The 25,461-nt window shown below is 45.5% G+C and overlaps 1 protein-coding gene across 3 annotated transcripts in view; it reads right to left on the bottom strand.

Moving 5' to 3' along the window:
• ERG (ETS transcription factor ERG) overlaps positions 1–25,461 on the bottom strand; it is a 264,354-nt gene that overhangs the window by 158,335 nt on the left and 80,558 nt on the right. The gene's annotated exons all lie outside the window — the stretch shown is intronic.

Genomic DNA, 25,461 nt, shown 5'->3' with positions numbered 1-25,461 from the left:
CACCCATAAGAGAAGTGTTTGATGGCCCTACTTTGGGGCCAAGACATTTTTCCTCCTAACCACTGTGTCTACGTCAAAAGAAACCAGTAACAGAGAGTTGGGAGAAGCTCTAAAGAGCAAACCGGTCCAGCTCCCAGGCCCCATCCCCACAGAGAATGCTTGCACAGTGCACATGAACGGCACCTGCTCCTGGGCTCAGCTTCCCAGGAACAGCTGCACATCTTCTGAGGACACTCAAAGTGCATCGTAGCGAATGCCCAGGTGGAGCCTCCCACCGAATCCGGCTGTCCGTCTCCTGCTGAGCTCCTTCCCTTCCTGAACATTTCTTGAGAATAAGAATGATGTCAAAATAACCCAATTATTTCTAGTACCTGGGAAAAATGAATCCATGATGACTTATTCTCTTGTTTGGGGATGGCTATATGAACTGGTTCTCAACCCAAGGACAACCATGGGGATTAATATACCCCGAAGGTGATTTTGCTTATCTGTAGGCAGTGAGCCTGTTTGTAGAATTTCTTGTTATAATTTCTTGAGCCAGAGCATGAGCTTGGGTGTGGGAAGAAGGAAGAGTGTAAGGAGTGACTCACATTTCGCTGGCCTCACCTGTCCCGGATCGCTGCTGAGTCAGTTCACGAGGTTAGATGAAGAGATGTGGGTTTTCTGCCATCTTCTCGACCTCAAGTGTCCTGATTTGGTATTAACAGCCAGACTCCCATGTATGTGGCCATGGACTTGTTCTTGTCAAGATATTTGGAACTGGGTTAGTGATGAAAGAGAGCATGTTCCGCAATTGCACAGCAAAGTCTCCGTGGCTGACAATGTGTGCGGGCTACAGACGACATTTGTAAGCCCCTCTACCAATTCACTACAATAAGGAGAGCAACAAATGTATCCCCACAAGACAAGAGGGAATGTTGGCTCCAAGTAAAAATGGTGCCACTGAGCCACCGGGAAAGTTCTCCTAACAGGAAACAAAAGAACAGCGAAGATCAGCAGTGAGTTCTTAACCATAAAAGAGGGCAACTGGGGGGGCGCCTGGGTGGCTCAGCCGGTGAAGCGTCCGACTTCGGCTCAGGTCGTGATCTCGAGGTTTGTGGGTTCAAGTCCCGCGTCGGGCTCCGTGCTGACGGCTCGGAGCCTGGAGCCTGCTTCGGATTCCGTGTCTCCCTCTCTCTCTCTGCCCCTCTCCCACTCATGCTGTCTCTCTCAAAAATAAATAAACATTAAAAAAAATTTTTTTTTAAAAGAGGGCAACTGGATTCTGGAAATATGTGCCATTAGCACCAAAATCCCACCTCAGATTTTGCTGGCTCGTGGATGTTTTTGTTCTGTTTTGTTCAATAGTTTACTTTGTGGAAACTGATTTGCTTTCCACACGCAAAAAAAAAGTGCTGTTATAACCACATATCTCTACCAAAGAAAGATAAATGATGCCCTTAGCCCATCCCGCTATACCCTTGACCATTGAAATATTTCCCTACATCTAACAAGCCAAGAATATTCCAACCCCAGAGACATTGTTACTATAACCAGAATTTGTAAGACTGCACCATTGTGAATTTGTGGCAATTTTCATATGTAAGGGATAATCACACATAACAAAAAGCACAAAATGCACAAAACATTACATCATCTTTCACTTCCCGTCTAATTAAACCCATGAGTGCTATGCAGAAAAATATTTAAGATATCTAAAGTTATGGAATCATAGTTGTTCTACATCAGAAGTACTTTCGTGGGGTGCCTGGGTGGCTCCGTCAGCTAAGCATCTGACTTCGGCTCAGGTCATGATCTCACGATTCGTGAGTTCGAGCCCCGCATCAGGCTCTGTGCTGACAGCTCAAGCTCAGAGCCTGCTTCGGATTCTGTGTCTCATTCTCTCCCTGTCCCTCCCCCACCCGCGCTCTCTTTCTCTGTCTCTCAAAAATAAATAAATATTAAAAAAAAATTTTTAAGTACTTTCATGATATGCATAATGATATCTTGCCCCCCCAAATTTACCACGTCCCTCTCTCAGTCTTTCTTCTGGAAAAGGGGAAATAGCTGCAGAGGTGAAAATTATAGCTCCTTTCAGCTCAGTGAAAGCAAAAACCTGCAAAATTTCCTCCTTATGTTTCCCTCCTGGGCAATCTCTGATTATTTGAGGGTGAGGACTGCATCCCACCACAAGGAACTGGCTTTCTACCTTAAGCTACTGAGAGACCAGCAAAAGCTTTTCAAAAAAAAAAAATGTGATGTACATATTCCATCCTTAGCTTAATTTTTAAATTTTGCTCCCCAAATAAGGCCCCTCAAACCAATGCAGGCAACCATTCTAAGATTCTTAAAGTTTGATTTCCTTGAACAGAGGCCATTTTCATATGATCATTTTTTTAAAGAGAAACTACACAATAATTTTCAGAAACTCCAAAATGACTTCGGAGCAGTTTTTTTCTTATTATTCTTATTATTTAGAGCAGTGGTGTGTGAACTTTTGGAAGCATATCAGAATCCACTGGAAGCATTTTTTAAACCTTTGCTTAATGTTTATTTATTTTTGAGAGAAAGAGAGACAGAGCGTGAGTAGGGGACAGGCAGAGAGATACGGAGACGCAGAATCCGAAGCAGGCTCCAGGCTCTGAGCTGTCAGCACAGAGCCCGACGCGGGGCTCGAACCCATGAACCGTGAGATCATGACCTGAGCCGAAGTTGGACACCCAACCAACTGAGCCACCCAAACGCCCCCAACCCAGAAGCATTAAAAAAAATAACCATGCCCAAGCCCACCCCTGGCCAACTGACTTAGAGTTTCTAGAAGTGGGAGCCAGATGTAGGTTTATTTATAATGCTCCCTAGATGACTCCTGTGACCCCAAGGTTACATACCAGTGTGTTAAAAGCATCATCTGAAAGCTCCCGAGAGTATTAGAGAAGTTTTGAATTAAGACCCTGCTCTGCTACATATCCTGACACTAACCAGCCGTGCACGGGAGATGGAACCCTATCTAAGCAGCTAGTTTAACTACTTTCCTAAACTCTACAGCTAAAAATGTTACCCCGGGAGCGCCCGGGTGGCTCAGTCGGTTGAGCGTCCGACTTCAGCTCAGGTCATGATCTCTCAGTCCGTGAGTTCGGGCCCCGCGTCGGGCTCTGTGCTGACAGCTCAGAGCCTGGAGCCTGCTTCGGATTCTGGGTGTCCCTCTCTCTCTGCCCCTCCCCCACTCGTGCTCTGTCTCTCTCTCTCTCTCTCTCTCTCTCTGTCAAGAATAAACATTAAAAAAAATTTTTTTAAATGTTACCCCTTCTCCATCCTAGCTGAGACGTTCAGTATGCTTTTCTGCGATTAGCTGTTAACAATGTAACACATACACAGTAATGCGCAGTGTAGTGGCTCCTGGACACTGTGCGTTTTGTATTTACGACTTCTTTTTTTGTTTGTTTATTTATTTAAATTCAAGTTAGTTACCATACAGTGTACTATTGGCCTCAGGAGCAGAACCCAGTGACTCATCACTTACATCCCAACAGGTGCCCTCCTTCATGCCCGTCACCCATTATCTCATCCTCCCCCCACACCTCCCCTCCAGCAATCCTCAGGCTGTTCTCTGCATTTAAGAGTTTTTTTATGGCTTGCCTCCCTCTCTGCTTTTACCTGATTTTTCCCTCCCTTCCCCTATGTTCGTTCATCTGTTGTGTTTCTTAAATCCCACAAGTAAAATCGTAAGATTTTTGCTTTCTCTGCCTGAGTTATTTCACTTAGCTTAATTAAAATACTCTAGTTCCATCCATGCTGTTGCAAATGGCAAGATTTCATTCTTTTCGATTGCAGAGTAAATCCCATTGTGTGTGTGTGTGTGTGTGTGTGTGTGTGTGTGTATATATATGTATATATATACCATATCTTCTTTATCCATTCAGTCAATGGACAGTTGGGCTCTTTCCATACTTTGGCTCTTGTCGATAGTGCCGCTATAAACATGGGGTGCATGTGCCCCTTTAATCAGCATTCCTGTATCCTTTGGATAAATACCTAGTAGTGCAATTGCTGGGTTGTGGAATAGTTCTATTTTTAATTTTTTGAGGAACCTCCATACTGTTCCCCAGAGTGGCTGCACCAATTTGCAGTCCCACGACTGCAAACCCTAGGGTTAGGGTTAGGGTCAGGGTTAGGGTCAGAAAATCTAATCCTAGGGGCACCTGGGTGGCTCAGTCGGTTGAGCGTCCGACTTCGGCTCAGGTCATGTTCTCACGGTCCATGAGTTCGAGCCCCACGTCGGGCTCTGTGCTGACAGCTCAGAGCCTGGAGCCTGCTTCAGATTCTGTGTCTCCCTCTCTCTCTGCTCCTCCCCTGCTAGTACTCTGTCCCTCTGTCACTCAAAAATAAATAAACATTAAAAATTTTTTTAAACACCCAAATAGATGAGAGATGTAAAAATTAAAAATTAAACCATAAAAAAGAAGAAAATACAAATGAATATTTATATAACTTAGGACGGGTACAGCCTCTGTCAGGATGAGCTACTTGCAGAATCCATGAAGGAAAATACCAATAGATTAAACTACATTTGAACATATTAAGACAGGGGCGTCTGGGTGGCTCAGTCAGTTAAGACCAACTCTTGACTGCAGCTCAGGTCACGATCTCACGGCTTCACGGGTTCGAGCCCCGTGTCAGGCTCTGTGTGCTGGCCACATGGAGCCTCCTTAGGATTCTCTGTCTCCCTCTCTCTCTGCCCCTCCCCTGCTCACGCTGTCGCTCTCTCAAAATAAATTAACAAAGAAAAAAAATATTGAGACAAATACGCTAAACAAAATGGAAAAGCAAATAGTTTTGTTCTTTCTCGGTGACCAAAGAAGTATATACTCTTTGTAAAAAAAAATTAGAAAATGTTCAACAGTCTGAGGAAAATACATGAAACACATCTGACAGAGCTTTAACACCGTTACTATATATAAAACATCCTCCCCCCCCATTTTCCCTTACTCACTTAACAAATGTTTATTGCCTGTTTATCGTGAGGTAAGTTCTGTGCCCCACACTAGCAAGATATTTGAGGAGCTGGAGAAAAACCTTCGAGTTCGCGTGGAAAAACGGGCAAAAAAGCCATGAAAGAAGTAGAAATGACCAAAACAATTTTTAGAATTTTAAAATTTAATCATCTGACTTCGCTCCTGTGAGGACTTTAAGATGCAAAACAGATGAATATAAGGGAAGGGAAGCAAAAATAATATAAAAACAGGGAGGAGGACAAATCATAAGAGACTCTTAAATATGGAAAACAAACAGAGTGTTGCTGGAGGGGTTGTGGGAGGGGGGATGGGCTAAATGGGGAAGGGGCACTAAGGAATCTACTCCTGAAATCATTGTTGCCCTAGATGCTGACTGACTTAGAGGTAAATTAAGGAATACATAAAATAAAATAAGAAAAAAAGAAAAAAAAGAAAATTCATATTTAAAAAAATGCAGAGGAAGATGACACATCAATTTTTTTTCTTTTTTCCATTTACACTGTCACAGTAGAAAAAGACATAATAATCAGTACTGGCCAGCAGTGGGGAAAAAAGAACTCTTGTACACTGGTGCCTGTTTAAACTGGTGTAAGTTTTCAAGGAAACTTGGACATCCACATGGGTACTAGAATTTTGCAATTCTTTGACTTAGGATTTCCACATCCACGAATACATCTCAAAGAAGTTATCATGAGTGTTAAGCAAAGACACGGGATATTCAGGACAGTCCCGTATGTAAGAGCCAAGATTGTGAAGCCATCTAAAAATGTGTCAATAGATATTTAGTTCAGAATTCATCAAATGTGCATAGGAGGTGATACCATGGGGTATTAAACGGTTTTTAGGACATGGAAAAACGTCCAAAGCAATATTTCTGGATAATAAAAGAGCAGTTTCAAAACATGTTTACCATGATCTCTTTTTGGTAAGAATAATTATTCATGGAAAAACAGACAGGCAGGATGTCCCTAAAAACATTAATTGTGGGTATCTAAGTTGGTGGGGTCTTATGCAATTCTTTATTTTACGTTTTTAAGCAAACAGAGTTCTGGCACGATAGAAAATGAACGAAAAGACTATTATTTTGCAGTCATAGAAGGAGACAGAGAAGAAAAGAGAGCCACATCTGTGAAATGAAGGACCCCCCAGCTCCTCTACGATCCAACCAGGCTCCCACAGCACTTTGTGGGCACAGCAGAGACTGGCTAAGCATTTGCCGGTGTCCCTTTTCCTCCCAGGTGCCTAGGCCGACTACAGTTCCCAGCCTTCTTTGCAGTCAAGAGTAGTCATGTGATTGAATTCTGGCCAGTGGGAATTAGGGGGAAACCCGGCCTATGAAACATTCCCTCAGTGGAATCCCCCATTCTTTTTCCCACACAGGGGCTGGATGGAAAGGCTTCTAAGGACGGCAGAGCAGGACAGAGGCGAGGCAGAGGCTAGGAGGGAAGGAGGCTAGCTCCCTGAGTCACTGCTTGCAAGAGCGCTACCTAGGAAAGCCACCACACCAGGAACCCCAGCAATGGACTGAGTGAGAAACACACTTTTATTCGTTGGACTTCCGAAATTTCAGGTTTTGTTAGACCTGTTAGCCTTCCCTATCAACTACCTCCTTCCCAGGAGGTACTTCCTCATCACTCCTGCCCAGAACCCTAACCAAACCTAATCCAATAATCTAAAGTCAGGCAGTAGAGAACAGATGTCTTCGGGGGGGTGGGGGAATCATCACTTGAGGGGCACTGGGTCTTTCTACATCGGCCCACGTTTTGGGGGACTCTTCACTTGAACGCTCACAGAGCACATGTCTTCAACTACTCAAAGCTACAGGTGCTCCGGAAGAGAAAAGTTCTAAATGTTTCTGTGTTCTGGCACCACTGACATCATGCATGACATTCCTTGGGGTGCCAAGAAAAGTGTTAAAAGTCACCCCCAATAACTATGGGAAAATGAGAAATTTGGAACTTTCTCTATTTTTAGCTGCTAACATATGCATTTCTGAAAACTTTATTTAAAGCCAAAGGAAATATTTCCATATTGAATTTCAATACTGCCATATGCTGTTTTAGAATAAAATTTTAAAACCTGGTACATAAAGATCTGTGAAGTTATATAATCTCCACTGGGTTGCACAGACAGTGCTGATAAAGGTTGCAAGTTACCGGTGGGTCGGCGAGACTCTGGGTCCATCTCCCAGACTTCCAGGGCCTCGCTGGGGGTTTTAAAGATCTGTGAGGATCAATGACCAAGGATATAGTAGCTTGAGAAAAAGCTAATATTTTTTTTAAAAAAATAATAATAATGGTTAAATGCTGAGCAACTTAGAAGCGATCATTTAGGTGTAAAGTTCCTAAAGGTGTAGAGTAAATCGTAACCGCACGGGAAAAGAGAATGTGTGGTGGACAATTCCCCTGGATTCTTCAGAAGAGTCTCAGAATATTCTAGGTATATATTTTGAAATAACTGTCCCATAAAGATGTGTACCCCAGCACCACCTACATATTTAGCCTTTCTTCTTTGCTCCTAAAGATACAGAGTTAACGGAGATTAGGGAGATGTACAAAATTTTGAAAAAACTATGTATGATTTATAACTATTTTATTTGATATATGCCGTCGACAACTGATGTTTTATATTTCATTTTACCATTTTTTTCTTTTAATCGTAGCAGGGTATTAAGTTCCTGGTCCGATTTAGAGTTTTGATATCAGCCATTCAGCAGAGACCATCATTCTAAAGAGAAGTACCAGACTATGGAAGTAAAATGTACTTAGAGTTGCCCCAAAGTTTGTCTGCTAATCTCAGCCCACCATGGATCTCAAGGGTAAAGGAGGAGGCAAGGCCATAGCAGAAACGGACACGTAAGGTGGGGAAGAGGGCACAGTCCACACCCTTCTTCCACACACGGTTTCCCAGCCTGAAACAGGTCATAATCGAAGGAGGCAAGAAAGCTTAGATTGAGTTAGAGATTTGCTTTAAGAATTAACTGGACTTCTTAGGGGTGCCTGGGTGGCCTAGTCGGTTAAGCATCCAACTCTTGATTTCAGCTCAGATCATGATCTCACGGTTCACAAGTTCAAGCCCCACATCGCTTAGAGCACAGAGCCTGCTTGGGATTCTCTGTCTCCCTCTCTCTCTGCCCCCTCCCTCCCTCACTCCCTCTCAAAAATAAATAAATAAACATTACAAAAAAAAAGAATTAACTGGACTTCTCGATATCTGAAAATAAAATTGCGCATTAACCATTAGAAGTAACGTAACACTATGGGTGACCTGAGATGCCATTTGAGAGTAGAAGACAGTATTTCCTCTAAGCAGGTGGGAAGGAGCAGTACTGAGAGAATAAATAGTTGTATGTGCTCCTGCTGACTTAGTTCATTCAATAAAATGGTGATTTATACATATGTCTGTCCCACTCTAATAGATAAGCATGACAATTTGTAAAAGTCACATTGGCAACAGTTTTAAATTTCATCCTTCAAGAAGGAATAAATCATAATCCCTTCTCCCTAGGTTCTAGTTTTTGGACATTCTGTTTTTCCAAAGGCATTCAAAAACTTCTAGTCCAAAGGCAAAGAGGACCGTAAGTGTGCCTCAGACAAGAAGTAAGAGCCCTCGCTCTCCAAATCCTCAAATAGGAAATAGTGAAAGTGTAGAAATACAAGACAGGACAGCGTTTCACGTCACCACAACATTCCTAAGAGTCTGGGACAGATCTTCCTCAGAAATTATTTTATTTTCCAGGATCTGTCAGTAAAGAGAGTGGCTTTAAGTGAGCCAAATGCAAGAAGAGAAGAAACCTCGCAGGTATGCTTTCCACACACAGAGAGAACAAAAATTCCAGTGCTAGATGAAGGGAAAAGCTAATGATTCCAATTAATACGGCACAAGCACTGAGGTGCATTTAAAAGAAATGAGGCACACTTGGGTGGCTCAGTTGGTTAAGGATCTGACTCTTGGTTTTGGCTCAGGTCATGATCTCATGGTTCATGAGTTCGAGCCCCACATCAGGCTCTCTGCTGTCAGCACAGAGCCCGCTTCAGATCCTCTCTCTCTCTCTCTCTCTCTCTGCCCCTCCCCCGCTTGCTCTCTCTCTGTCTCTCTCAAAATAAACAAATAAACTTTTTAAAAAATAGAAAAGAAGAAAAGAAGTGAAGTCATGAGGATAATATTTGTAAAGTTTCACCGTCAACACAGAGAAAAGCGAGACATGTACAGTATCTTTCAACAAGATGGAGGGAAACACGTTTAAAAATGTTAAAATTATTGTTCCTATGTAATAGGAACATAAAAAAATATACCAGAGACCCAGAAAAGAGAAGAGAGATCAAGATCCACAGAGTAAGTGCCACAGTACGAAGCGTGTCTACAGGTGCCCTGCAGTGGAGACAAAACCTCACGCGCCTTTGAAACCATAGACCCTGCTGATTGAGGAAGCCTAGAAGGTGGCCTGGATGAGGAAACATCAGGAGTAGAACACGGAAACCCACGTGAGTGCCCTCCACAATCATTTATTTTATTTTCCTGGTCAAAAAGTCCCCAAACCTGGTAGAAGCAGGAGGCTGAGGCTGGAGAGTGTTGGGAACATGAGTAGGGCTGCCTCCTGGGGAGACACGAGGGGGCCCTTCTGCTTTTTAGCACAGAACTTGATGGGAAGCAGACCCCCTCCCCTTGGATCCCATTTCACTCCAAGCGCTAGAGACAGTGGCACAATCTAGACCCAAGACAGACATGAATAAAGCCCCCAAACTGGACTCAGACGCTGGCAGGGGCAGGGTGGGGGAGCAAAGGTCGATGCCATCCCCAACACGATCTGGGTGTCTAAACTGTGGATCTGGCTGGCCAATAACAGACGTCACCAAAAGCCCTTAGAGAAATGTGATGTCGGCCCTGAATAACAGAAGAGGCGGATGACCTGATAAATAGAGTGAGAAATGGTCTCTCCAGAGGTTTAAACTCAAGAAACATTCACACGACGGAATCAGCAGTCTGAAAGGATTTTTTCAATCATCATTTATTTTTTTAAGCATTCCAACTTTCCAATATGGTGGCACTCTGTGACATCCAGGGGCCCCAGTGCAAGTACAAGGGACCAGTGGCTACTCCACGTTGTGACCATCGCGTGGATCTCGTACCCAATGGGCACCTACTACTGAGCAGAAAATAAGCCCGCAGACGGTAACAAGGGAGTAACAATGTCGAGCAAATCATGACCCTGTGGATCTTTCAGAGCAGCTGGCTACCTTCCATTCTTCCCCAGATGCTCACAGCAGCCCTGGAGGTAGGCCACTCAGCTCTCCCTCCACAGAGAACCCAACATTCACCCCAACAGCCCTCAACGGTTCCCAGCTGGGGCTCTGCCCCATCCCACCCAGATGGCCCCAAGTCAATAACTGAACACAGTGGGGGATGAGAGCCTGGCCACCGCTGCCCAGTGCTGGACCGCTCCACAGGCAATCTGTGCTCCAGGGCTCCCCGTCGGGTTGGTCAAGCTGTCCAGCCTGTACCTGGTCTGGGGCTCTCCCGGCACAAACCTGCTGCAATTCTTGTTTTATCGTTCACAGGCACACCCCCGCCCCGTCTCCTCTAATAAACCTCTTGCCTTCCTAATTCTGTCTCAACATCTGCTTCCCAGTGAACCCAACTAACACAATGCTCCTAAAACCAACGGTAGGGGGAAGTGGCTTTCCATGCCCCAAAATGAAGATCGACCTTCTGGAAAATAAAATGCCATAGAAGTCCAGTTATCCATGATGTCATGTGGCCACTTGAAAAGGCAATGAGCAAGCATCACACATTTTAATCCTCAGCGAGTGACCGGATGATTGAAATGTTACTGTCATTATGACACAAAATAATTAGGGTTGCTACGTAACATGTCACTATTATATTTTCAGGTATATCTAAATAGTTTTGCTTGATATAAAAATAATAGCACTTAATAAATCTTCCAATGGATTGATATCATATATTAATATCGATCAAAAAGTTTTCTAAAACATATACTTTTTAATACTGTAAAGAGTGTTAAAAAAAACAACAACAGGGCGCCTGGGTGGCTCAGTTGCTTAAGATCGGATTCTTGATTGCAGCTCAGGACATGACCTCACGGTTTGTGAGTTCGAGTCCCGCCTCAGGCTCAGCACTGACACTGAGGAGACTGCTTGGGATTCTCTTTCTCCCTCTCTCTCTGCCCCTCCCTCGCTCGCTCTTTCTCTCCTTCTCCAATATAAATAAACTTAAACAAAAGAAACCTGTGAGCGCATTATACTGATTGAAATAAATCAGAGAAAGATAAATATTGTATGACCCCACTTACATGTGGAATCTTAAAAAACTGGACTCATAGACACACAGCAGAATGGCTTTGGCCAGGGGCCGGAGGGGGTGCAAAATAGGAAAATGCTGATCAAAGGGCACAAAGCTCCAGTTACAAGAGGAGTGATTCTGGGATGTAACGTACAGTATGGTGACTACAGTCAATAACGCTGTAGCGAATACTTAAAATTTGCTAAGACGGTATATCTTAAATGTTGTCACCATAAACAAAAAGAGATAATTATGTGAGGCGATGGCCCTGTTAACTCACCCTACTGTGGTAATCATGTTGCAACACATCCAGACGTGTATGGTCTCATGACGACGTCATCATGACGTTGCATGACTTAAACATACGCAATGTTAAATGTCAGTTACGTCTCAATGGGGCTGGGAAAAACAAAACCAAAAGAAAACCTTCTTATTTTGTCTTATAAGATATAGGTTACATCACATAAGATTTGGAGGGTTATTTAGTTTGTTGTTTTTTTATTTTTTTTAACGTTTATGAGAGAGAGAGAGACAGAGAGACAGAGAGACAGAGACAGACACAGAGCATGAGCAGGGGAGGGACAGAGCAAGAGACAGACACACAGAATCCAAGCAGGCTCCAGGCTCCGAGCTGTCAGCACAGAGCCCGACGCGGGGCTTGAACTCACCAGCCGTGAGATCACGACCTGAGCTGAAGTCGGACGCTTAACCGACTGAGCCACCCAGGCACCCTAGTTTGTTTTTAATTTCAGTTTTAATAGAAAGCAAGTATTTGAATTGAGAGTTTTTTCAAACAACAGCAATCATGAAAAATACGACTTGTTTTTGTTACTTTAGTATATGACTAGGTACTAATCATATACTAGATTAGGGACGAGTAAACTTAAGTATAAGGACATTTTAAACTTGGGGTTTAAAAGAAAGGACGTAAGAATCACATGGTTAGAGTTTTATATTTTTGTCAGCCTCAAACTCAGTTGGCTCAATAATACCACCACCATAAAATTTTATGAGACTAATTTGGAGGTCCATATAAATTGGTGTTATTGTTTATTTTTGGATATTGATACTAGCAGAATATTAGCAGTTAACGTGTAACAGTACTTTCCAGAAAATCCACGAAGAATCACTAAAAAATTAATAGCCATGCTTCAGTGAAATTTGTTTACTTTTTTAAAAGCACATTCTTAGAATTAACATGTACTCTCAATTAAGCAAAATGCAGCCAGGATTTTAATTTAACCCTGGAATTTGATCTTTAAAATTCAAAAAAAAAAAAAAAAAAAAAAAACCAACCCTTTCTCTGCTATTTACAGTTCCTGCGTTGGGATAAATCCCAACATCTGGATACCAGAGTCACAGCAGCGAAAATCCATAGAGACACATGTGCAATTTTATGCCTGCAAATGGACTATTTTTTAGGGTGAAACCCCTATGGTGCTTCCCCCCCCCCATTTCTTACTTCACAGAAATCTTGAGGCGTGTTTTCCAAAAGTATCCAGAGTAAGAAATCACATATTATGTATCACACCCCCCACCACATCCACATCCACATATATAACTAAAAGGAATGTTCTCTAAAGTAACACTTTTGCTTTCTGTATGCAATGCACGCTGATAGTTTCCACAAGTCCATTCCATTCCATTTCCTTTCGTTAATACCGGCCTTGACTCACTTCCACAAGTGGGTCGTGACCTGTAATCTGAAGACCAGGGCTGCAGACTCAGGCCGGCAGCACCAGCAGAACCTGGGGCCTTACTTGAAGTGCAAAATCTCAAGACGCGTCCTCGTCCCCAGGTGCTCAGACGTACGTGAGAGTCTGGGAGGCTCTGCTCTGGAACAGAACGCTGCGGAATGAGTGTCTGTCCTCTGAACTGAAGTTAGATCAAGAAAGTGCCTCAGAGCAATGGTCCAAGGAGCTCTGTGAGTCCAGTGACTTCCAGGGACGATACGTTTTCTTGGCTGGATAGGTGGGTGCAAATGGGAATTTATTTGTAGGGTCGTTGATGGTACCCAGTGGGTTTCCAATGCTAGCACAGGGTTCCTAATCTGGGATCCCTGGGACTCTGGGGACGGACGTGCAGGACGGCAGAGCCCATTGCAAGAGATCTGGGTGCATGTAAGAGTGTTGGGAGGGGGGCGTGGGGTGTGCACATGTGTGCTCATTCTGGGGAGAAAATATGTAACATTTAATAAACTTTTCAAGAGTTCCATGATTCAAAAAATAAAAATAAAAAGATGAGCTATCAAGCCACGGAAAGACGTGGAGGAACCTTAAATGCGTATTACTGCATGAAAGAAACCAATCTGAAAACGCTACATACCGTATGATTCCAACTATACGCCATTCTGAAAACCACAAAACTATGGCAACAGTGGAAAGATCAGTGGTTGCCAGGGGTCGGGGCGGAGAGGCGCAGGGACGGAGGCACAGGCAGAGCACAGAGGATCTTTAGGACAGTGAAACTACTCACTATGACACTACATTATCATATGATATGATACCTGCCATTATACATTGATCTAAGCCCACAGAATATACAACGCAAAGAGTGGACCCTGATATAAACCATGGACTTGGAGTGATAATGATGTGTCCATGTAGGTACATCAATTGTTAACAAATGCAGTATTCTGGTGCAGGATATTGAATAATGAAGAGGCTGTGGATGGAGGGGTGAAGGGGGCAGGGAGTAGGGGGGAGATCGGTACTTTCTGCTCAGTTTTACTGGGAACTTAACCTCCTCTAAAAATAAATATATAAAAAAGTTAAGACACAAGGCCCTTGAGAACACTTCATCTCTGCTGCCAGTCGGCTGTGTGGCTCCAATCATACCTTCAAAAGGGGTTAAGAGAAGTATAAAGGGTAGGTGAATACCAACTAAATGGGGCCACTTGACCCAGAAAAGTCCAAGACCCCTGGACCATTCTCATTCCAACAAGACCACTGCAACTTAACCTAATCAACACAGGCATGTTAAGTATCTACTAAGCACAAGTACAATGACAGACAATAATCACCATGTGGTCACTTGAAGTCTACCCAAGATTACCCAAGTCTTGAAGTCACTTGGGTAATCTAGCAAGCAGAGAAAAGGAGCACACAGTAATAATTTTCCATGGTAGACACTCCCTCCTCTCTCCAAATGGCAAGGAGCCAGATGTTAAGAATTGGAGGGCAGAGAGGGGCGCCTGGGTGGCGCAGTCGGTTAAGCGTCCGACTTCAGCCAGGTCACGATCTCGCGGTCCGTGAGTTCGAGCCCCGCGTCGGGCTCTGGGCTGATGGCTCAGAGCCTGGAGCCTGTTTCCGATTCTGTGTCTCCCTCTCTCTCTGCCCCTCCCCGTTCATGCTCTGTCTCTCTCTGTCCCAAAAATAAAAATAAAAAAACGTTGAAAAAAAATATTTAAAAAAAAAAAAAAAAGAATTGGAGGGCAGAGAGACAAAAGCAAGGAGCCGGAAGACCATGGGGCAAAAAATTCAGTTCCCTGGCGACAGGGATGCTGGGCAGACATATAGAAGCGTCTAGGGGGTAAACAGGGACACCAGCTGTTTTCAGCCGTGACCTCTTCTGATCGGTCTGTGACACGCCCTGATTGGTGTGCCCATGCTCCTTGTCAACTAGTTTGATTATTCACCCTTCAAGGGTTGGGAGGCACTAGCAGGAAAAAAAAAGCCACTGCCAAGTTATGCTGGGTTCATCCTGCACGGGACGCAGAGCTCCAGATGGAAGAACCTGGCTTTGACGCAGAAAGCCAGCTCTGTGTGGCTTCTGTGAACACGGAATGCCTTTGCTGGTGGTTTTCAACAGAAAATAGATGTTTCTCTTACTTTTACTGAACGAGTCAGGTAGAAAACTGGGAAATGCACAAAAGTAAAACTAAGAAGCGCTTTCCACGTTTGAAAATTCAAGGAAAGTAAAGAGAAGTCTCAATAGTTGTGAGCAAATAAAAATATTTATCTCGTGGGCATCATCCCAAACATCAGAGGTCGGAATGAATGTTAATCTGTACGACCAACAGGGCGTGGATTGGGATTAATCTCATTAAAATATAATTTACACCAGTTATTGAGAAAAGCACTAAACCTTCTAGACATTAACTATGAGAAGAGCTGCCCGCAAGAACTTTCTGCCAGTTTCCTCCCTTTTATGTTTGTCCCACTCCAAGGGGGATTTTGTCCAACTCCAGGCAAATCACTGCTACCAAGGCCACCCGTGACTTCTGAGTTGTCAACCCTAGTGGTCCTCACCTTTACCCTCTATTCACTGGCTCTTCCTCTCAGCCCTCCCTGGGTTCTCCCTCCTCTTCCCAAACTCTGCATGTTGGAGGGACCCAAAGCCCATCCCTCAGGCTCTTCTGTATGTGGGTCTCCAGGTGACCTCACCTAGTGACCCAACCTCGAATGCAAGCTTCTGACTCAAAATGTAGGGCTCAGTCACATCGTGTCACCCACTCTACTCAAAACCCTCCCATGCTCCCCAGCCCCACACGCAGAACAAGACTGAAGGGTCTTACCCCTTGCACACCGGAATCTCACATATGGCCTCACCATTGCCTCCTCAAGGTCACAGCCCGCGGCTCTGGGCTCACTCCACACCCTCCCCACAACAGTCTCCTTGATGCTCCTTCAACACGCCAAGCAAGCTCCTTCCTAATGGTCTTTGCACGCACTGTTCTCGCTTTCCGGGACCTTCTTCCCCCCACGTGATAAAATGGCTCATGGTCTCACATCTTCGGCTCTCCATTTGAATTTCAACTCCTCCAACAACCTTCCCTCACCTCGTGTGTAAAATGGCACCTCTCCCTCCATCACCCTCTTGCCTACCTTACTTTTTGTCCTACAGAATTATCAACGAGCACTGTACTCACACACACACACGCACACACAATGTGCACACACACGTCATATGTTGGCTGTAATACTGTAATGTCGCACGTACGTAAACATATCCTATCTCCACCCCTAGGATGTAAGCTTCATGCAAGCAAGGATCTTATCTGTTTCGTTCATGCTCTAATCCCAGCAATGTTGAATGATTTCATTGAAATGGGTCAAAAAAAAAAAAATGACCAGAGATAATACAGCTCGCTGATCAATGTGCGAGAGGGTGGTCACGTGCACCCGTTTCCAAGTGAAGGGACATCTGTCAATCTCCACTTTCCACCTGCCACATCAGCAAACGTCACCAGTCACAACAACGTATGATCAAACGGCACTCTCGAATTCTTGCTGCAGAAGTACAGAGAGGCACAACTGGGTGGGGAGATTCGTATCAAAAGCCTTAAAGTGTTCATGCCCCTTGCATTTATCACAGTTTCCGGTCAGAGAACCGTGAAGGAAGCGGGCTTCCAGAAGGACTAAGCTGGCAGCGCTGAGGAAGAACGGAAGGCTGGAGGGAGGGGAACCGCAGGCAGAGCAGTCAGAGACCCTGTGACAGGATGGGGCGGGGGACGGTGCAGCCCTGTCCTAGTGCCTTACAGAGCAGGTGCTATGAGCCAGACACGACGTGAGCGGAGACAGGCTGAAGAGAAGCCTTAAGTTTTAAGCCTGGGTCCCTGAGACAAGTGGCCGCTGTGAAAAAGGGAGAAAAGGATGAACAAAAATGCCTATGTGATGACGATGACAAGACGATGGTGGTGGCGGTAATGACAACAGTAACCACTGCTACTTACTAGACACTATTCTAACGCCTCCCCACGAATCACCTCGCCTGACCCTGCTACAAGCCGAGGAGGTGCTATCGTTATCCTCACCTCCTGATGGAGAACTGAGGCTCATAGGGGCTCAGTAACTTGCCCCAAACCCATCAGTTTCCAAGGTCAGACCTGAGCTCATAAAGTCTGGCCTCACACACTGCCTGCTCACCCGCTATCCTAGAGCGGCCTTGCCCCAAAAGGAGGAAGTACTAGAAAGGAAATGACGCTATAGAAGCCTGAACCTGACCTTGGCAGAGGCTGGGCTCTCTGCGACCCGGACAAACCACTTGAACTCTGGACTCAATGCACCAGGGGATGGGAAGGTGCTCTGGAGACCAGAAGTATCACACAAACGGACGTAGGCTTCCGCTGACTGGTTTCTGAGTTGAAGGCACCCGTGCCCACATCCAGGCGAGCCGTCTAGCAGGTGTCTAGAAACGCAGGCTAGAGCTCAGGGAAGAAGCCAGGGCGAGAGGTAGCACAGTCTCCCGCACGAAGGCGATCGCTGACGTTGGAGATCAGAAGGTAAAGAGGTGCCAAAGGAAAAGGAGCAGGTGGAGATTAAACCGAGGAGAGGTCAAGCAAGACTCGTTCCCACTCACTCACAAGAGCAGGCCGGAAGTGGGGAGCACCGCCGGGAAATGTGCCCTTCGCGTCCTGAACTCGCTGCAGCCTGACCTGGCCGCCAGCTCCTGCCTCCTCGACGCACACGTTCCCAGTGCTGAGTGTGGCACCAAGGGCCATGGCAATGCTCGAACCCCAGCTGCACAGAGGGACCGTCACGTGCGGCAGGGACCCCGCCCCGTGCCATCTCTCCAACACTCAAATGCTGGGTGCTGACCTGAAAACACTCTGGATTCAAATTCTTGGTAAGTTAATTTCCCAGAAGGTAGAAGTGACAAGTGACGCTTTTTTTCCTCTGGACTCTGTCACACCCGATCACAGAGCCCAGGAAACGTGCAGACATTTTGAAACCCACGTCCGAAACGTGTTCTTGAAACCCTTACAGGTGTGGCTAGGATATTCAGAGCGATGGTGCAGAACAACATAGCCCCCTACGCAGACAGAAAAGAAGAAATGAGTTGCTTTGGTATGTATTTATCGGTGATCTAAGGCTGGGTTAAAAACTGACAATTATTCACTGTTGAAGCCAAGTCCCCAGAAACACTGCAAGTGCTTGTAGAAACGCAGCTCCCGAGTCCAACCCAAACTGACTGGAGAAGCAGCTGGCGGGGGAGAGCCCAGGAATCTGCATTCAGACTCGCTCTCCAGAATATGTTTGAGAACCGCCTCCGGGAGAGAAGTGCCAGCTCTGTAGGGTTCTAACCATTGTCCTGGAAAGTGACCGGGTCTCCTCCAGCCCTGCCTATACCTCCCGATAAAGCTGGTGTCCTCCCTGAACGTCAGCATCTCTGAATCTTAGCAAGGAGTCCCCGGTTTCGGGGGCTCTGTGCAGCATGGCTAGGGGAACGTGCCACCGAACCCCCGCTGCATCCGGAGCACAGCCCCCAACAACAGGGGACTGAGCTCGGTCCCCAGCGACACAGGAAGCCGGCGAGGAGACAGAAAGTGCAGCCCACCTTTGACAAACCTCACACATGAGGTATCTGCAGGCGGGCCGTCAGATGTTAGAAGTCTCCACTGTTTTGCTATATCAAATATCTTGGTATCTTCAAGGAACATTGTTTTCTTTTTTAATGTTTATTTATTTTGAGAGAGAGAGAGAGAGAGAGAGAGAGAGAGAGAGAGGCAGAGAGAGAATCCCAAGCAGGCTCCACACGAACAGTGTGGAGGCCGACACGGGGCCGGATCTCACAACATCAAGTTCACGACCTGAGCCGATATCGAGAGTCAGACGTTTAAACCACTGAGACGCCCAGGCGCCCCTAGGCAATATTATTTTCTGATTATAAAAATAATACACCTTCATTGGAGAAATTCTGCCGTTCTATGTTTAATTAAGCACCACCATTCTGCAGAAAAAGAAGTGTGGCTATAAATGGCCACAAAGTCATCAGGCTTCTGGAGGTAGGAACCCCGCTGGAGTCTGATCAAAGCTGATTTGCTGAGGAAAAGTCAGGCAGCGTATCGAAGGCTTCTATCATCTTCGAAGTACACAGACTTTGGAGGGAAACCGGGTCTCTGCTGAGTATGTCTTCAAGACGATAAACTTTCTACCTTCCGGTGAAGCAGTTACTATAAACCAGGTTTGCAAATATGTGGGAAATGTCTGCAACTCAATGGGTCGGGGTTAGTAAGTGAGCTCCACGCTTCTCCCTTCTCCCGGGCAACGGATTAAATCACCGCCAAGTCCCCCCACCCCCTACTCGGGATGCAGGTTGGGGGACTTCCAGCATCTGTTACTTTAAGACTCCTGCTCACGGGCCGGGCTCTCCAGCTTCCCAGTGACCTCCCGCTCAATTGCTGGCTACTTCCTAAAACTCTTCTAGAACCTTCCATGACACACAAAGACAGCTTACATACACGTGGCATGATTTACAGTCAGAAACATTTAGCGTCACTTCCAGAGCGGCAGCCACGAATCACGTGGGAACAAAGTCAGTTTGGCAGTTCACTCCTTGGCAAGTACTGACCTTATGTCTATTTTCCTCCAGAATATTATCTCTTCTTCCCTCTTCCTTTCTACTGCTACTGTGTGAGAGTATGCTAATATATAACATTATATATTAATAATATAACAACATATTCTATAACTGCCATATTTAATAATATAACAATATATTGTTATACTAACAGTATTACTATATTAACATACTGATGTCTTATGTCAATACATTTTTAATACATTAATATTAATGCTAAAAATACCAATATGTTATTGATACAATATGTTTTATAATTACTATAACATATAAATATGATAAAATATAACATTATGCATTAATATGTAACAAATGTGGTATTAATGACATCATAATATACTGATAGTAACATGTAATGTGATAATAAGTGCTTACTGTGTGCTCTGAACACTTTAAATATGTTAACATTAACTAGTCTAATTCTCATGATTCTGAGGCAGGTACACTATTTACCCCCATTTTACAGCTAAGGAAACAGAGGCAATCGGTAAGTGAAGCCAAGTTTCAAACCCAGACTCCTGGTCCCAACACATTTACAAAAAATAAGCAAAAACTATAAAAGCTGAAAGGAAGAGGAAAAGAAGCAGGGGGAGGGGGAATCGCCATCAGAAACAGGACCGAGTAAACCGATTTTTTGGTCCTTCTCCACCTGCGGAATCAACGGGAAACCAGGACGGAGGCCTCGTTTACTCCACGGTCCATCAACTGTGACTGATCCTCACAGAGACTCTTGGGGAGCGGGATCTAGACCAGTTCTAGTGGACAACAGAACCGAGGCTGGCCACCCTCCTGGGGACGACGGAGGGTCAGTGTGTCAGTGGAGTGACAGACTCCAGGCATTTCTAGGCATAGCGGCTCCCGAACTGCACCTGCGAGCCATCGGCCGCGTGGAGCATGCTCAGAATCCCCCCGCGTGCCTCCCCTGCAATAAACAGTTAAGTGTGATACCTCGGAGGACTTGAGGCCACTAGGCTATCAGAAGTGGGGGACATGTGGGCACAGGTGCCGTGAGGGGGATGGGTGAGGACAGCTGAGCACCTGCTCACAGGTGAGGACAGGTGAGTGGGTAGAGCAGGTCAGGCAGCTTCCCTTAGGCGTCCGCTCAGCCCCCTGCCCTGGGTCCCTCCTTGGCTGTGTGCAGCGCCACATCCCAGGTGTTTGGGAACATGTGACTTGCGCCCTGGATGGCAGGTGCTGTGTCTTTGTGGTCCCTTATTCCCCCACCCACCCCAAGCCCCTTGTGGGTACAGGGAAGGTGCTACTCAGCTCACAACAGGCAACCTCAGAAACCCGTTCCCCAAGCTCTCTCCTCCCTGACAAGGTAAGTAAGGCCCGTCCCGAAGTATGTACTCAATGTGGCTTTTTTTCTTTCCGACACACATAGTTTTCTCTGACAACATGATGTTTTCAGTCCCATCACATTTTTTTTAATGCTTATTTATTTTTGAGAGAGAGACAGAGACAGAACGGGTGCAGAGAGGGGAGGGGCAGAGAGAGAGAGGGAGACACAGAATCGGAAGCAGCCTCCAGGCTCTGAGCTGTCAGCACAGAGCCCGACGCGGGGCTCGAACCCACAAACCGTGAGATCATGACCTGAGCCGAAGTCGGACGCTCAACTGACTGAGCCACCCAGGCGCCCCTGTCCTACCACTTTTTGATCTTTACATGTGGGATCATATTGTATTTACTCTCCTGTGACTTGTTTTTTTTTTTCCCAACCTTGAGAATCATCCACACTGATACACAGACACAGGTAGACACTTGTTATTTTCACTGCTGTGTAGTATTCCATTATAGGGCTAGAATGCCATTTATTTATCCATTCTCCTGGTGGGCACCTGGGTTGTTCACTTTTTCCTCATGCCCATCTCCAGGCATCCAAGGGCAACAGGGGTGTACCCAGGGGTGGGACCACTGGAGCAGAGGGTCGGTGCGTCTTCAGCCTCACTAGGCAACACTCGACTTATACACCAAAGGGTCGTGCTGATTTACGCTCCCCCTCCCCCAGTGTGCAGGAGACCATCCTGAGCACCGCAGCCAAACCTCAATGCTATAAACTTGTACTATCTCTGTACTATTATTTTTTCCCTTAACCCTTCTCTCCAAGCCACCAGACAACATATCCCACCTGTGCACCCATCTACTCTGATGTGATCACTATGTTTTAAGTGCGTGCATGAAAATTACATGACGCTGGGGAAGGGGACATGTTTTCATGGATTTGTGAAAAGCATTGTGCCATAGATCACATTGTTTTGGACTTTTTTTTTTCACCCGGCTCCGTGTTTTGTAAGACAGACCCATGCTGTTCCGTGTCATCACAGACACTATAATACTGTATTTTTAAGAGGGATGCTACCCTCATTTTACAGAATACCACTGGAACAGCTCACAGTAGTTCAACACTCAATGGGGTTTTTGTGTGCTGCGTGTAATTACAGTCCTCACTCTGACCCCACAAAGTCAGTGCTTGCATTTCAAATAAGAGGAAACCCCAGGCACCTGTTCAAAACCACCCAGGTTAGTAAATGAGGGAGCGGGATTTGAATCAAGTCTTAAGATGCCAGGACCCTCGCTCTGATCCACGACATGAACCTAGCCAGGATGCACGAGGCAGACAGTTCTGTAACCGGCGTCCCTAGACCATACCTCTGGTGGACCCATGAGTGAAACTGGAATATTCACACAGGCTTCGCTTGATCAGTTCCGAAACGTACAACCTTCTATGCGAATACCTGGCGAACAGCCTTAAAGGGAACAGTTAAAAAATGTGCCAATCGGCTGTCTCTTTAAAGCTGTAAACTTGACTAATATGTTAATCCTTTTCCTCAAATGTTAGTATATGGAAGTATTAAGAGGATGAAATTCTTGAGAAGAAACGCAATAACGTGAATCAAAAATTCCTTTATCAGAATGAGAACTAATGGGGGGCGCCTGGGTTGGTTAAGCATCTGACTTCGGCTCAGATCGTGATTTCGTGGTTCACGAGTTCGAGCCCTGTGTCGGGCTCTGAGCTGACAGCTCAGAGCCTGGAGCCTGCTTCCGATTCTGCGTCTCCCTCTCTCTCTCTGCCCCTCTACCACTCGTGCTCGCTCTCTCTCTCTCTCTCTCTCTCTCCCAAAAATAAACATTAGAATGAGAATTAATGACCAAAATCTCGAATCCTAACAAAATAAATCTGCAAGTCTTTCCCTCCTTGGGATAATAGCGTGGGTTGACGTTTGACAGCCATGGACTGTACCCACCCAGCAGAGCAGAAGCATGGTCACACACCTGACATGCTAAGATCATGCTTATGTGACACAGAAGTATAATTTCTAGCATAAGACAGGACGTGGAAGGACCAGCAGAGAAAGACAAATTAAAATGTGCTTAGTGACTTGGTATTAGCACCGACAGAGAATAAGCTGAAAATGTTTTCTTATTAAAGTTCTGCTCATTCTCTTTGTCAACGAAATTGCCACAACTCTTAATATTCTTTTAAATCAAGAATGTTCTATATTTCACAGTTACTTACCATCCCTCCCTTTTATTATTATTATTTCTAGCTCCTTAAACATATAAAAGGGGAAAAGTAATTTGTTCTGGCAGAAGAGAGTTATAGTAAATCATGGAGAATAAATTTCTTAAATATGAAAGGAACATGACTTCCCTCCGGATCAGACTATGGACACAAATGTGGAGTCATAAACGTCTGTTTCCACGCACACCTGCAATGTTAAGTCACTTCTGTGGGGAATTCAGGTCCTTTTCAGATGAGGAAAAAAAAAAAAAAACGCTCAGTAGCAATGAGCCAAAGACAAAATCTTCCACTATTTACATTAACACATCAAGTGGAACAGTTCATATGCCATTTATAAGAACTTCCCCTCCCAGAAATAAAAGCTGCACTCAGCCCAGAACCAGAGACTTCACAGCACATAAAATTTTAGTGAATAAATTTCCCAAATCAGGTGTTTTAAGGAAGCCGTGGAAGGCCATCTATTTTCTTAACTTTTTTGGCAAGGATACCAATCTCATGTACAAAAAAAAAGGGGGGAGGAAGTCCAGGAATAATTATTCAAATTCCAATAGCTGGAATTTGATAGATTTTACAAAGGAAACAAATGTCTGTAATATAATTCTCTGCAACTCAGAGCCAACATCAGCTGCTAATAACGGCACTTCTAACTGCCAGTTCATCTTCAAAACACAGAAGCAATGTGAGTTGAGATTTCTTTTTTATTTTTACTTCCTGAGTTGATATGTATTAAAAAAAATTCTCCTGGTTCTCTTTCTCTTCAGCCTTCACTTACATTTATGGTAACGGCTATGATGATAATGAGAGAAATGAGAGCTGGAAATACAGCTCGCTCCTGAGATCAAATGCCGACCTGTCCACTAAACACATCATCAGAGATCATGCTTCTTGGGTTTATCTAAGACTGTTTGCATTTGATGAATTAGCTTTTAAAAACAAGCCCTAATGATTTCTTGCTGACTTCAGCTTTTCCTTCCCGTTGGCTAGGAATAAAATGCCAACCATGATGACTTCGGGTGGTTGACCTTCATAGCCTGAGGCACAGAAGATTCTTCTCGTCTGGCCTTCTCCATGAGCTTTTATTTGCATCCCTCAGCTTCACGGTCAACAAAGACGAAACGGAAAAAGCCTTCCCCCTCCCCCGTCCCTGTGTGGCACGGACACGCTTGCCAAATACGCCCCAGGAATTTCCGAAGGAGCCTTACCACGTCCACGGGAGACTGCCCACTGCACGTGTTACAGGCATAACTGTCCCGGCCCCGGTGAGACATCGCACACAAGCCACACGACAGTGTCCGCCACAGAGGTCTGCTCCTCCCCGACGCTGAAGGCTCAACACTCCTTGGGGAGCCCCTCTTTCTGACGCTTCGGGAGCACCCACCAACCTTGAACAACGCACTGAACCCGTTCCTTCTAAATCCGCGGTCAAACGTGGAAGAGCGTGAATTACACCCGGTACATAGCACTCCCAAGCGCGTTGCTTTTAAGATGTGTGCGTGTGTGTGCATGACGTTGGAGGGCACTTCATATTTTGGCCAAAAAAGGGTGAACTTTCCTTTCAATTAGAAGCCACTTTCCGTTTTCAGGAAATGTTTCAGGCAAAGAACATTTAGATCAGTGAAACCTACGAGGCCACTTAGGGAAAATGAATACACGCAGGGGACGTGCAGAACTGGCAAGGTGGCGAATGATTTGGGCCAGTGTAGACAGCTGAACTAACTAGCACAGGTGTAGACAGCCGATCTGGGTAATGTAGCTCAAGCCCCAGTGTTTTCTGTAACTTTTATTTGGGTCAAGTTACTAAAGCCATCTCTTTACTTCCTCCCGGCGGCTGTGCCCGTGTGTGCCAAACGGGCCGGCTTCCTCTCACGACTCCCGGGTGGCTCGGGACTCAACCTTGTTGCCTCACCTCCAAAGACACGGGGAGGTGCAGCTGGGGAACAGGTGGAACAGGTGCCACGTGCGGGCGTGGCCAGGTAAAACCACCCCTGGGCACAGGAAGTGCGAGGGCACAGCCTCCGGTGTCCTCCCAGGTAACCCCCGGCAAGGGGCAAGGGGGTGGCGTTAAAACAGAAGCTGGAAGAATCCGGATGTGGCTTCTGTGTCAATTCAGGGGTCAGCCATCTTCTGCTGAAGGTCAGACAGTAAATACTTTCAGCTTTGCGGATCACGCGGTCTTGGTCGCCGCCACTCAGCTCTGCCGTCAGGACACGAAAGCAGCCACACACAGTGTGGAAACAAGGGAGCGTGGCTGCGTCCCAGCAAAACTTTCTTTATGGACAACGAGATCTAATTTACCACGGGTTAGGAAATATTCTTCTTCTTTTGATTGTTTTCAACCGCTCC

Source organism: Panthera pardus, unplaced genomic scaffold (genome assembly GCF_024362965.1).
Source record: "Panthera pardus isolate Hobbes unplaced genomic scaffold, ASM2436296v1 HiC_scaffold_16, whole genome shotgun sequence".
Lineage (NCBI taxonomy): Eukaryota > Metazoa > Chordata > Mammalia > Carnivora > Felidae > Panthera > Panthera pardus.
Note: the sequence above shows the minus strand (reverse complement) of the source record. Positions and strands in the feature narration are given on the sequence as shown.